The sequence below is a fragment of the Pleurodeles waltl genome, chromosome 1_1, assembly GCF_031143425.1.
Source record: "Pleurodeles waltl isolate 20211129_DDA chromosome 1_1, aPleWal1.hap1.20221129, whole genome shotgun sequence".
NCBI lineage: Eukaryota > Metazoa > Chordata > Amphibia > Caudata > Salamandridae > Pleurodeles > Pleurodeles waltl.
Window position 1 is genome coordinate 479,768,224 of NC_090436.1, and position 14,211 is coordinate 479,782,434.

Here is a 14,211-nt window from a genome sequence, read left to right on the forward strand (position 1 = left end):
AGAGATAGTGTGGAATGCAGTAGACAGGTCTAGGAGGATCAGAGCAGCTTTCTCTGTGGTCCAGGAGGGTCCTGATGTCATCTGTTGTGATGATGGGGGTAGCCTCAGTGCTGTACTTGGTGAAGAAACTGCATTGGGAGGGGTCAAGCATGTTGTGTCTATCTAGGTGTTAAGAGAGTTGCTTGTTGATGGCTTTTTCCAGGACCTTGGCTGGGCAGGGGAGCAGAGAGATGGGGTGGTAATTTTTTAGCTCACTGAGTTCAGTTGAGGGTTTATTCAAGAACAGTTTAACCTCTGCTTGTTTCCATGTTTCTGGGATGGTGGCAGTCTTGATCGAGGTGTTGCAGACGTTCGTGAGGAAACTGCTTATCTACTTCTGACCCAGGTTGAAGATGTAGTGTGGGCAGGGGTCATTGAGTGAGCCGGAGTGGGATGAGGTCATAAGAGTGGTTGTTTCCTGTGTGGAAAGTGGCATCTAGTCTGTGATGAGGTGGTTGGTGGAGTTCTCTGACTGAGTCAAAAGGTAATCTATATTGATAGGTTGCACTGGAAAATTGCTATAGATGGCTGTGATCTTGTTGTGGAAGAAGTTAGCAAGAGAGTTACAGAGGGACTGGGAAGGTTGGATCGTGTTTTCTATGGTTGTTGGGTGGGAGAACTCTTTGACTATCTTGAAGAGTTCCTTCAGGCGGTTGGTGCTTTCCTCTATGTGATTGAGAAGGGCATCCTTCTTTGCTTCTCTGAGGTTGTGATGGTACTTGTCTAGCACATCTTTGAAGGTCGTGCAGTCCGCAGGGTTCCCATCATCTTTGACGATGTGACGCCATTGTCTTTCCAGCCTTTTGCATTCTCTTATGTGTACATAGTTTGGGGGTGAACCAACTGGCGGGCATGCTGGATCTTCTGGAGGTGGAGCTCCTACATAGCTCCGTATCTCTGGCACAGGCTAGATGATAAGGAAGAGTTTTCTATGTATGTGTATAACTTATAGTAAGGTTGAAATACTGCATATTTGACTATGGGAAATCAAAATACACATGTGTCTCAAACCTACATGCTACCTAAAGCTTACCAAGTATATAACAGGTAGGTTTCACATATAAATGTGAAATGTACTATTCCATTCTAGTAATATTACTATGAATTCTGGGCCTTTTCATCTTCATTTATTATACAATAAAGCAGTCTAAAACTGCCAGTATTACAACAAAAACCTTGGTTCAGACCACTACATCACACATGGACCTGTGAAAGTGTCCAGGGCTGCTACTACATATTTTGATTGAAGTTTAATGTTTAGGTATCAAATGTTTATTATATGTACATCATGCAGTAAAACAATACAAATACAGCGTGAACATCCAGGTCAGCACATTGTGAAGCAATTTGTTACTCAAATATTCTCAACCTTAGAGACAAATACTCACACACTAAGAAAGAGAGTTACTCACCCATTAATAAACATATAAAAACACTGACATGGCCAGTCTCTGATCACATCATACAGTTACAATAGTTTTGTATATATCATAGTAATGGTTATCAACCTGAGATATACATATGCCACTTAAAATGCATTGTATTTAGAGTTCAAAGTAATTCAAATACCTAAAAATTGAGTTTGTTGATTAAATATTTTATTTTTCTGCTCTTGATAGATTCAACTCTCTAGGAAATTGTTAAAAACTCAGCGTAAGAATGGCATACCACTCTCATACAAAGCAACCATTAATGGCAACATTTTCAACTTTACACTCTCTGATACTGCTTAAGGCTGCAAAACAAAACATGGCTTTCATATTTCACTTTTGTTACTACACTTTATGGATGTTGTGCGTTAACCCTTGCTTCACTTTTCTCACAAACAAGCCCAATATGTACTTATTCACAAATTCTGTGCGGCCTTCAGCATGATCCCCCTGCGTGAATTTGAGACACATATTAACAGGGATTAAAAACAGTTAGCTAACTATTTTCTAAAGTTTACAACTACATTACACTTGAGTAAGAATTCCTCACTTGGAAAACACTTCTTTCTTATTCGATAATAATACTAAAGAACTCGAATTTAAGTAAAAGACAGTACTATCTCTTTATTACCCTTCCCCTACACTACTTTAGCACTTTTCATATTAACAACTAGAACCAGTAGGTCACAAGTTTATAATATATTTTCTAAACTCCACATTACTGTCCAACAGTAGCAGGTGCGGTTGACTCATTTAAAATGTGAGCGTATCCATGAGTACATTACTTTTTTAAACTTTTATCACAGCCAACTTACTGTTAAAAATCACATCCACATTTAAACAATCTTCATATTAATACCATTCAATAAAATGCATCCTTTTTTTAAACAACTACTGCCATCCATTTTAACCTCCTTTCACTTTTAACCCATTCATTGCCAGGCCTTTTCCCCCTCAGGTGGCAGGCATTTGTTTTGGCTATTTGGGGCAGTTTGCGTTTAGGCCCTCATAAGCTTTTGTCCACATAAGCTACCCACAACTAATTTGCGTCCTTTTTTTCCAACTTCCTAGGGATTCTAGAGGTACCCAGAGTTTGTGGGTTCCCCTGAAGTAGACCAAGAAATTAGCCAAGATACAGCAAAAATTTAGTTTTTTTCAAACAAAAAAAAAAAGGGAAAACAGGGCTGCAGAAGAAGGTTTGTGTTTTTTTCTGTGAAAATGGCATCAACAAATGGTTTGCGGTGCTAAAATCACCATCTTCCCAGCTTTCAGGAACAGGCAGACTTGAATCAGAAAACCCAATTTTTTCAACACAATTTTGGCACTATACTGGGACATACACCATTTTCACAATTTTTTGTGCTTTTAGCCTCCTTCCAGTTAGTGATAGAAAAGGGTCTGAAACCAATGCTGGATCCCGGAAGGCTAAACATTTCTTAAGAGTAGACAAAATTCTTAATTCAGCAAGGGATAATTTGTGTAGATCTTACAAGTGTTTCCTGCAGAAAATAACAGCTGAAATAAAAAAATATTGAAATTGAGGTGCAAAAACTGGCCATTTTTCTCCACGTTTTACTCTAACTTTTTCCTGTGATGTTAGATTTTTTAAAGCAATATACCGTTATGTCTGCTGGACTCTTCTGGTTGTGGGGATATATAGGGCTTGTATGTTCAAGATCCCTAGGTACTCAGAGCCAATAAATGAGGTGCACCTTGCAATTGGTTTTCATTCTATACCGGGTATACAGCAATTCATTTGCTGAAATATAAAGAGTGAAAAATAGGTATCAAGAAAACCTTTGTATTTCCAAAAGGGGCATAAGATAAGGTGTTGAGAAGCGGTGGTTATTTGCACATCTTTGAATTCCAGAGTGCCCATACTAGCATGTGAATTACAGGGCATTTCTCAAATAGACATCTTTTTTACACACTGTCTTACATTTGGAAGGAAAAAATGTAGAGAAAGCCAAGGGGCAATAACACTTGTTGTGCTGTTCTGTGTTCCCCCAAGTCTCCCGATAAAAATGGTACCTCACATTTTTTACATTGAAATCTGACGTGTTTTTTGCAAAGTGCCTAGCTGTAGATTTTGGTCTCTAGCTCAGCTGGCACCTAGGGAAACCTACTAAACCTGTGCATTTTTAAAAACTAGACACCTAGATGGGGTGACTTGTGGGGCTCTCACCAGGTTCTGTTACCCAGAATCCTTTGCAAACCTCAAAATTTGGCAAAAAAAAAATTTTTTCCTCACATTTCGGTGACAGAAAGTTTTGGAATCTGAGAGGAGCCACAAATTTCCTTCCCCCCAGCATTTCTCGAAGTCTCTCTATAAAAATGGTACCTCACTTGTGTGGTTAGGCCTAGCACCTGCAACAGGAAATGCCCCAAAACACAACGTGGACACCACATTTTCCCAAAGAAAACAGACCTGTTTTTTGCAAAGTGCCTAGCTGTGGATTGTGGCCTCTAGCTCAGCCGGCACCTAGGGAAACCTAACAAACTTGCGCATTTTTTAAAACTAGACACCTAGGGGAATTTAAGATGGGGTGACTTTTGAGGCTCTCACCAAGGTTCTGTTACCCAGAATCCTTTGCAAACCTCAAAATTTGGCTAAAAAAACACTTTCCCCAAATTATAGTGACAGAAAGTTCCGGAATCTGAAAGGAGCCACAAATTTCCTTCCACCCAACGTTCTTTTAAATCTCCCGATAAAAATGGTACCTCATTTGTGGGGGTAGGCCTAGTGCCCATGACAGGAAATGCCTCAAAACACAACGTGGACACATCACATTTTCCCAAAGAAATAGACCTGTTTTTTGCAAAGTGCCTAGATGTGGATTTTGACCTGTAGCTCAGCCGGCACCTAGTGATTCCTGCAGATTCCGGAAGGTTCCATCACAAAAATGTGGGAAAAATGTGTGATTTCCAGCAAAGTTGGAGGTTTGCAGGGCATTGTGGGTAAAAAAATGATGGGGTGCAAGTGAAGCACACCTACCTGGAATCAACCAGATGTTTAGTTTTTAGATGTTTTAAGTCGTGTGGATTTTTCTACCTGGCAGCATCCCAAAGTCAAAAAAGTGCAGCCCTCACCATTCCAAGTGGGATGATTATGAGAGTTCCCAAGCTCTCATGACCCAAATGTAAAACCAAAACCCAAAATAATCAAATGTCCTCTTGCTTGCCATGGGAAAATATGTTTTAGTGTGCGGGGAGAGCTGAAAGACTTTTACCCTCTTCTGTTGGGATGGGGGCATAACCAGGCCCATACTGGTTGGTAGCCACCATCCCACAATGATTTTTTTTTTTATTCCCTGGCATCTAATAGACTTTCTACCCCCACCCCCGGGGTGTGGATCAGGAGTAATTGCTCAATCTGCCCACTGGGGGGCAGAACAACTTTGGCCCCATTTACCTGGGGTGGGGGTATGGCCATACCCCCCACCCTCTTATTTTGAAAAAAAAAATTCCCTGGTCTCTGGTGGGCTTTCTGCCCCCAGATGGGCCTTCAATAATAGGCCGATCTGCCCCCAATCGGGGCAGATGTGGCCAAGAGTAATGTGCCCCCATGGGGAGCGACCCTTGCCCAAGGGGCTGCCCCCCAAATAAAACACACACATACAAACACCAATCCATGGTGTCTAGAGGTTTCTGCCCCCTTGGGGGCAGATTGGCCTAACAAAAATAGGCCGATCTGCCCCCAAAGGGGGCAGAAATCGCCTAAATACAATTCCCCCCCCTTAGGCAAGGGTCACTCCCCATGCATAAAAACATAAAGTAAATACAAAATATATATATATATCCCTGGTGTCTAGAGGTTTTATGCCGATCTGCTTTCGGGGGCCAGAAAAGGCCTAAAATTAGTTTGCCCTCCCTGGGGAGCGGCCATTTTCCAAGGGGTTGCTTCCCTTATGCGTAAATATGGTAAAAAAAAAAAAAAAAAATTCCCTGGTGTCTAGTGGTTTCTGCCTCCCTGGGGGCAGATCGGCCTAATTATATTAAGCCGATCTGCCCCAGGGGGCAGAAACGGCCGAAAAATAATTCCCCCCCCCCAGGAAGCAACCCTTGCCTAAGGGGTCGCTCCCCACATATAAAAAAAAATTAAAAAAAAAATTATCCCTGTTTTGAGGCAGATCGGCCTAATTATATTAGGCTGGGGGCAGAAATGGCCTAAAAATAGTTTGCCCCCCAGGGAGCGGTCCTTGCCCAAGGGGCAGCTGCCCTTATGCGTCAGTATAAAAACAATAAAAATTCCCTGGTGTCTAGTGGTTTCTGCCTCCCTGGGGGCAGATCGGCCTAATTATAATATTTTTATAGTATTTTTGCCTAAGGGGTTGCTCCCCCCCCACACAAAAAATAAAAATAAACAAAAAAATATCCCTGGTGTCTAGAGGGTTTCTGCTGCTCAATCAGGCCCATCAGTGCTATGCAATGCAGCACACATACACAAACATCAACATGAGAAACTACCAATGGTGACACTTGTATCATTTCATGGAAATGCATGGTATGGTGCTAGGTCTCAGCACCGCATAGATGTATGTGAAAAATGACTGGGACAGGACCATATTGTCATGTGTGGTGCTGTGGCACCAGCACACCAACAATCATTGCAAGGCCTCACCATGCTACTGGAAGCAGAGGGAGGGTTGATGAGGACAAGAAGGTGGCAGGTCACATTTTGGACAGAACCCACACCTAGAAGATGTGACGCAGATAATTGCCCAAACTGCCCACACTACATGTGACATGCAGGTGGGGCATGGGGCTGAGAGACTGCTAACATTAATGACAGGAACAATGCATGGGAACCAAGATAACAATGTACCACCAATAGGAAGTCAGTGACATCACATTACAACTGCCACAACACAAACACACTAATTGTACAATATCTCATTGCAGAGGACAATGGCTCTCCTGTGGATCTGTCTGTCCTGGACAACCCTGATGACCTGGATGACCAGCTGACAACCATCAGCCAGGAAACCCTCAAAGATGTCCTTCGAACCCTCCAGACACCACCTCCAGTCGCAAGGAGGAGCACACATGTCACAGCCATCCCAGAGGACCCATCCACCACCCCAATAGTACGACCTGCCAGCTCCAACACAGCTGAGAACTCTGATGACACTGGGACCACCTTTGAGAGAACAGTAGTGGGAGTACAGCAGGAGCTGGCCAAGGAGGTGCGGGTGGGGTTGCAAACTATGGCAGCCAGCCTTGAGGGGATGCGCATGTGCATGATGATGTCCGCAAAACAGTCAGCAGACACACAATCCCTACTGCAAGGAGTCCAACAGTGTGTGAGGGATCTCACAACTGCTGTGAGCGAGTTGCCACAACTGTCCTCCAAACTTTGCAGCACAAACGTACAAAATATCATTCTTTTTTGTAGGTTTGCACTGAATTTGCTTTAACAAATGAGGCAAATGCAGTGCAATGATAGTATATTTCTGGGCCAAGATATCTACAAGATGAAACTCAATGCTGGCCACATCCCCTACAAGAAAGTCATTGTTTATGTGACATTTGCTTTAAAACATACATGCCTCGCCCAGAATGTACAGTTGGAATGGCTGTGAAAGAGTGTTTGACCAATAATGTCAGCTGAGAGTACGATTAAAACACATAGGTGTGAACTTTGTATACTTGACCTCATCTGAAATTGACACTAATCAGTTTAGCAGTGTTCACATGAACATCAGGCTGCAGGCAGACGTCCCACAGTGCCCAACATTCAGACACAGGACCCAAACAATGACAACTTTAAAACCACACCTACTTGTCCAATACATGGGAACCATAGTTACGTTGAGTGGTGGGTACAATGGATGGCAGATGCATTGAGATTTTGATTTGTTGTAGCTGCCAATGTGACAGCTCAGTTGGAAGTGGGAATTAACATGTCAGGAGAGGGATCTGGATGCAGGACGGAATACACAGGCCAACATAAAATTGGCATTGTACACTCATGCAAAGACCCTGCACCCAAAGCATATGACATGCATTAAGGGAGTATCTAAATCTTTAATAGCTATGTATAAAACAGAACATAAAACTATGTAACACACCTATACTAACCTAATCTATCCTAACTATACATTGTCCACAACTGGCCCTAACTACCCTATGCTAAATCTTACTTACCGCATTTAACAACAAACTCTAAACATCAGCCCCCCACCCCCGTTATATGACGAGACACATGAAGGACGACATACACTAACCTAAACAGATGCTAACTAATACTAAACAAATGTAGATTTGTTTGTATTTTTTTACATTTTAATATATTTTTTTTTTAAATACACATAAGCCCCAACATTAACCCCCATCCACCCACCTACAAACTAACATGTAATAATATGAAACCCCACAAACCGACTTATCCTATCTAAACTACTACCCTACTCTAACCTATCACTAAACCCTCTAAACCCACAAACAAAAATGGATGAGCAATGAGGACAGAGGGGATGTGAATTAGGGGTGAGGGGAGGCCGGAGTTCAGAGGTTTACCCTCAGTTTTTTTGATAGATTTTAGCCTCTGGCTATTTTTGTCCACGTCCCTCTGGGGATTGTCAATCTTTTTCATCACTTTACGCATGTCCCTCTCGATCTGGGAAATGGTGGCCATGTCCAAAGCAGCAGATGTGGTGGTCTGTGTTCCAGACATAGTTGCTCCTGCAGATGTGGTGGTCGCTGGTGCTGAAGTGGAAGGTGCAGCAGGTGTGGTGGGTGTTGGTCCTGAGGCTGAGGATGCAGCAGGTGGGGATGATGTCATGGTGGCCACTGTGCTACTGGGTGCTGTTGTGGTGGTGGCTCCACCCGTTGTGGCCAATACTGTCCCCCCTTGGCTGAAAGCCTGCCATTCTCCTGTCGCTCTCTCTCTCCGATAGCGTCTTGCCATCCTCCGGAACCAGATTCGACATCCAAGATATGTCTGTACCTCACTGCCCGCTTCTGGGAATCCCTGATATCCACTGCATTCATGTTGGCAGCTGTAAAAATGAGACAGGCAACCATCAGTGTCCTCATTGTGTGATGCATGTAAAGATGATAATCTAACATTTCCTTCAAATTGCACATGCAGTCCAAATCACAGTACACATGATGTAATGTCCCTGAGGAATGAAATGGCAATGCTGCCTACCCATTAAGTATTTAACAGTACAGCAAAGCACAATAAGAGGTGTACTAAATAAAGTGATCTGTGAATTGATGTAGTCCAATGTGTCACAATGCAAATGCAGCAAGTACTTCACATGGGCCAGGCCGACTAATCTTTATCATCGAATTGAACTTCAAGGCACCAAAAACCAGTGATTTGTAGATGTAATTGGCAGGATGATATACAGTTGCTTATCATAAGGGGTCAGTGTTGTTTGGGACACATGCATGCTTGAATGAGATGACTGTCATCTACACTTTGACCATCACATCTACCTACATATATGTTCCTCCCCTACCACTGTGCCTCAAGGAGGAGGGGCATGCAATACATCATCACAACTGTCAAGGACAACCACTAAGCCATGTCCACATGTACATGGATTTACTGAGTGGAACACATATAAGGAGGGCTGCCACCTAGGAATGAGGTATACAGAGGTCAATCACATCTACATTCATGTTTCAGTTTGTGGACAACCATCAACACCTGATCTGCCAACACATTTTCAAAATCACCCACATTGATGACAGCACACATCTGACCTTGGCCTGCATGCACGCCTATTATATACCACATAAGTGTCACGTAAATGGAGTACAACTTATGGGGCTAGATGCTGGGGGACAGTTACCCATACAGTCCTACATGTACATTACAATACAGGGGTGCACAATTTTGTGAGGATATCTGGTGCATCACTGTCTTGTGAAAATGAGGGTACGACTCAGTGACAGTATTCTGACACTCGAGCACTTCCAAGTCAAATGTGGACCTACATGTGGCTACTAATCACCTTGTTCACATGCTGCTGCCTATTGCACAGCACAAGACTCGCAAGATATGACTCTCTGCCTGTGACTGTGTAACCCTTGCATGGAACACTGTCAACATCCAGTCAAGTAAGATATCAGATCACGCGCCAGCTCATCATATCTTGCAAAGAGTGCAACACACAAGAGTCACTCACACAACAGCTGCAATCATTACACAGGACAGACATTTTCACACTTACTGGATATGTCTGGGTCTTCAAATCGAGCCACTTCCCCAATGGTATAGGGGGCCGGTCCACCTATAAGACATCGAAAGGAAATATATGCTCAATGTCTGATCACTGTACAAACATGTGGACAACATATCACAGTGTGTAACATTTTATATGAGTGAGCTGCTGATCCTGCATGTAGACACTCCAACCGGCATACCACTGCAAACTTGCATTGACACTGACACTCCAGTGAGTGATAGACACACATATGCACACATGCACTGGGCCCAACAATCATGTGGTACTAAACCCGACTACAAAAATTCGTGGCTAATCCATTTCAGATGGTACTCCATGTCATGATTTTTAATTGGGTGACAATTTCAATGGCACTTCATTGGTGCACTGCAATACAAGTGACTCAGGTATTGTGGCTTGTGCATCAAAGGACAATGGGTAACAGTGTTATGGACAGGTGGGTCAATTTTCAGTCAGCAATTATCGTGCATTCAGTGGTCCATAACAGATGTGACACAGTTGTATGTAGGTAACAAATGCCCCATTGACAGTGTCCCCTAAGCCGTATATGCCCCCTTTGCCAAAAATGATGGCGCTAAACATGAATAGCCCACTTTTCTGTCCCAATACAGTGAAATGTAGCATGCTGGCAGTGTCTTAGCTCATCATCATTGACAGAATGCATGGGCACAGGTGTTGTCATTGCACCTGAAATGTGTTATTCACGACCACATGTACGAAGATCAGGTTTTGCAAGTCACAAATTGCGAGATTTAGCAACTAGCGATTTGAAAGTAGGATGATCTGAGGTACAACACTGTCAATTACACTGTTTGAAATTCATAAATGGGGTAGCAAATGACCTACCACATGAATTGTGATGAGGTAGGGCTCATTTTGCAAACCCCTTGGGAATGGCGGCACTCACAGGGATGCTGGCCTGCTGGGCTCAGCAGACCACCATGTCTGTAACTGCTTTCAAATAGGGATGTATATTTTTGTTTAAATGCAGCCTTATTTCTGCAGGGGTAAATAGAAAGCATTTCAAAAACCAATAGTATGACTGAAATAATTTATTGGAAGCTTTTAGTGGTCCGTGGGACAACTTCCTGCTCAGAAACCTTTTTTGGGCATGCATTCACAAAGGGGAAAGGATCCCATGGGGAGCCCTCCCCTTTTGAAAATGGGTTAGCACCAACTTGTGATGGATGGTAACTGCAATTGCGTAGTACCAGCATTTGTGGTCAAGAAAGAATCAATCAGCAGACTGCGACTTGATAATAGGAAAGGAACGCCCCTTCCTAAATGCCACTAGCAAACCCTGTTTTGTGATCGGGCAAAGTGATAGCAGAATGGCAAAATTGGGGGTGTGCATTTGAATGAATATTTTTCTTGGCGTAAACACAAACATTCTGAAAACTAGGCCATTTGTGAGAATTAAAATTACCTTGGTACATGTGGCCCTAAGTAATAGTCAAACACGACTCAATGAAGCTCAGTACTGTATTGTTAACATGTATAGACATGTGGAATACATCTCAGTATTGGGACACTAACAGTTTGTTCTACTTGCATTCAACATGCCCAGATTGTCAATGTGATACTCACCAACAGGGCCATCACCACACCCAGGTGGTCCAGCAGGTCCTGTTCTCAGGCCACCAGGTCAGCCCAGCGATGCTTCAGCTGGTGCTCATTCCTTGATGTATTGAAGACATGTTTGATGTGGTAAAGCACCTTGGCCCAACGCAGCCACCTTGCCTCTGTGTGATACTCCTGTATCACATGCCCACCCAACTCCAGCATCATCGGCAGAAAGTGGCACACCAGCCACACAAAGGCCCCAAGCTCCTCCTCACCCATGTGGGTCAGCCTCGCCCTTCCCGACATGTTAGTGCACTACAATTTAAACAGAAAAAGGGAAAAAGTACGGAAAATAAATCTGGAAAAAAAAGTACAACCCAAAATACAAACCGCAACTAACCCAACTAATCTAACCCCCACACAGAAAACCAACAGTACAAATACAATCCAAAAAACACTAAACTACACAAAAGCACTTAAGAAGGTACAATATACAAATAGAACACACAAAAGGACACAAGAGAGACTCCACAAGGTACAATAAACGCAATCTAGACACGAGCAAGACACAGCCACATAGTCAAGAAAAAGCACAAACTTTAAAGTGAAAGTGAAAGTACACCCACAGTACAATGTCTGTAAACAGGATTTCCTATTACATCATTTCCTGTCCCCTTTGCGGCCCGTTTTCCATCTTGCGTGTATTTTTTGGACATATACAATGTTTGCATGAATATATTCAACGCATAACCTACATGTGTGGCAAAATACCACACATTAGCGGGAAACTTCTATTTTAATGGATATCCGCATGCATGGGGTGCGCTGCTGGAATTAACGCTAAGGGCCCGTGTATGTTCAGTTTGCGTTGTTTTTGGATGCATTTGCGTCAAATTTTTTGACTCAAACTGTGTTTGCGTGATTTTTAATTATTTAACATGCATGCACCCTGTATCAAGATGGCGATAGGATTGTATGGCCTGCAGTGTGTGGTATAGTGGTTGGCCACATGTGGTAGAGCATACAACTGCAGTCCAGATTTATACTACTTAGCACCACATTTCCTTTGTTTTCTGATGCAAAAACAGCGCAAACTTACAAAATACATTTGTATTTTGTAAGTCTGTGCTACTTTTGCGTCAATAAATTACTGCAATGCGGCGCAACAAAAGTATAAATCCTGGCCTGTGTGTTTTGTGTGTGAATGAACTGTAACAATATGTGGGCTTCTGATGGCAATACATTTGACATAATGCTCCTTTATGAATGTGTTACAAATGAGTATCTACATCGGATGGCAATCAGTGATGTACAACAGTCATGATATGTGTTTGTAATATGTGATGACTCATTTGATGTGTGTAGTTGTAGACTTAGGGACATTACATTCCCAAGACAAACAATACACAGTGATGATTGAGGATGGCTGATTCCACTCATAAAATTGTTATGTACATGTCAGTTTGACTCATGAACATTATCTATGTTACTAATGTTGCTGTGGTGGACCTGCTGCCCTGGCTGCATGTGTTCACATATTTTCAGATGTGCATTCCACAGAAGTGTCCTGTTCAAATGTGTGGGCATGTGTACCCTGTATCAGTATTGGGATACATGGTGTTACTGTTTCGAGTGGGTCTAGTCAGGAGTCTGTTGGCAACCCTTGAGTTCACAGAGTATCTTGCAAGGGAGAAGTGTACCAAAGCAGAAGAGCAGCTAAAGGCATACAAGGGGATAGGGCAGCTATGGTAAGGCAGATAATACAGAAGAGTGAATACAGAGCAACCATAGTGTGGACAAATATGGAACGGGTCAGTAATGGACAAACACTCAGGGCTTATCACTCAGATTGTACACAGGGTAGGGCTCAGAACTTCCCACAGCAACAGGGAAAGTCAGTGCCTCTGTGCAGATTAATCTCACAGCTAGTCACCACACAAGCCCCATAGAAAGGTGGTAGCAGAAGTGAATCTGTGTCTGGACCCTTAGGGCACAAACAAGGATTGTACTTACATACACAAGACTAACCCTTGTTGGTTGGGCTGGAAACACAGTAACAATTCCTGGAATACAGCCATAGCACACTGTCACTGTTAGGCACTAATGACTACATGCAACACCAGACAAAGGATGGGGACTGGATTAGCCTCTTGGAAACCAGGTGCCAGAACAAATACAAAGTTAAACACTTCTAGACAGGTGAGGACTGATAGTACACATACCAGCCACGATACCCCAAGAGGAAACAGAAAGCAAGGGAACCAACTAGGAGGCAAAGCCAGGCACAGGGACCAGGCTCTGGTTGACGCAAAGGCTGGAACAGGTCTGGGTAACAGAAAGCAGGCTCTGGCAGAAACAACCATGAACAAGGCTGAGAAAAAGGGAGCAGAGTCTGACTGGAAGAAGGAGGAACAGCACTGGGTAAATAGAGTGCAGGTTCAGGTGTAATCAGGAATGTAACACATGCAGGGAATGGCAGCTTCTAAGCAGTTCCAGGCAGGAGCAAGGCCAGGGCAAAGACACATTGCTGGGCTGCAGAAGAGAGGTCACAGGTGTGTGCAACTTCAGTCTCTCACAAGTCCTGGAGGAGAGAATCCAGTATAAAGGGACAACTGGACGTTTCCCATGGGACGCAAAGGAAAAAAGATTACAGGTCTTATCGACTACCATGCAGTGCATTGTGGGACCTGAAATCAATGTAGGCTAATGTAGTTCTTCTATAGCATGCCATATGGAAAAGAGAAGCAAACAGGAGTCAGAATGGGAGTCTGGGTGATTGTTAATGATGATTTCCAAGGCACAGATAGTCCATTTAAAAGGCCCCCTAGAGATGGGAGCGCAGAGACTTCACACATGTCAGCGGCAGGAATTATTTTCAGGGATGGACTGCGCAGGGCATGTGTTGTGAACATTGCTTGTCATACCTGGGACACTCATGCTATCAATTTACAGAAATTAAGTACCTCTTATCACACAAG

The 14,211-nt window shown here is 43.2% G+C and overlaps 1 long non-coding RNA gene across 1 annotated transcript in view; it reads right to left on the reverse strand.

Moving 5' to 3' along the window:
* Positions 1-9,348: 9,348 nt before the first annotated feature.
* Positions 9,349-14,211, reverse strand: part of LOC138282370 (uncharacterized) — a 78,703-nt gene continuing 73,840 nt past the window's right edge. Inside the window, exons 3-4 of the long non-coding RNA XR_011200943.1 lie at positions 11,258-11,548; positions 9,349-9,715 (exon numbers count right to left, since the gene is read on the reverse strand). This is a non-coding gene — a long non-coding RNA (uncharacterized lncRNA). The remainder of the gene's footprint in view (positions 9,716-11,257; positions 11,549-14,211) is intronic.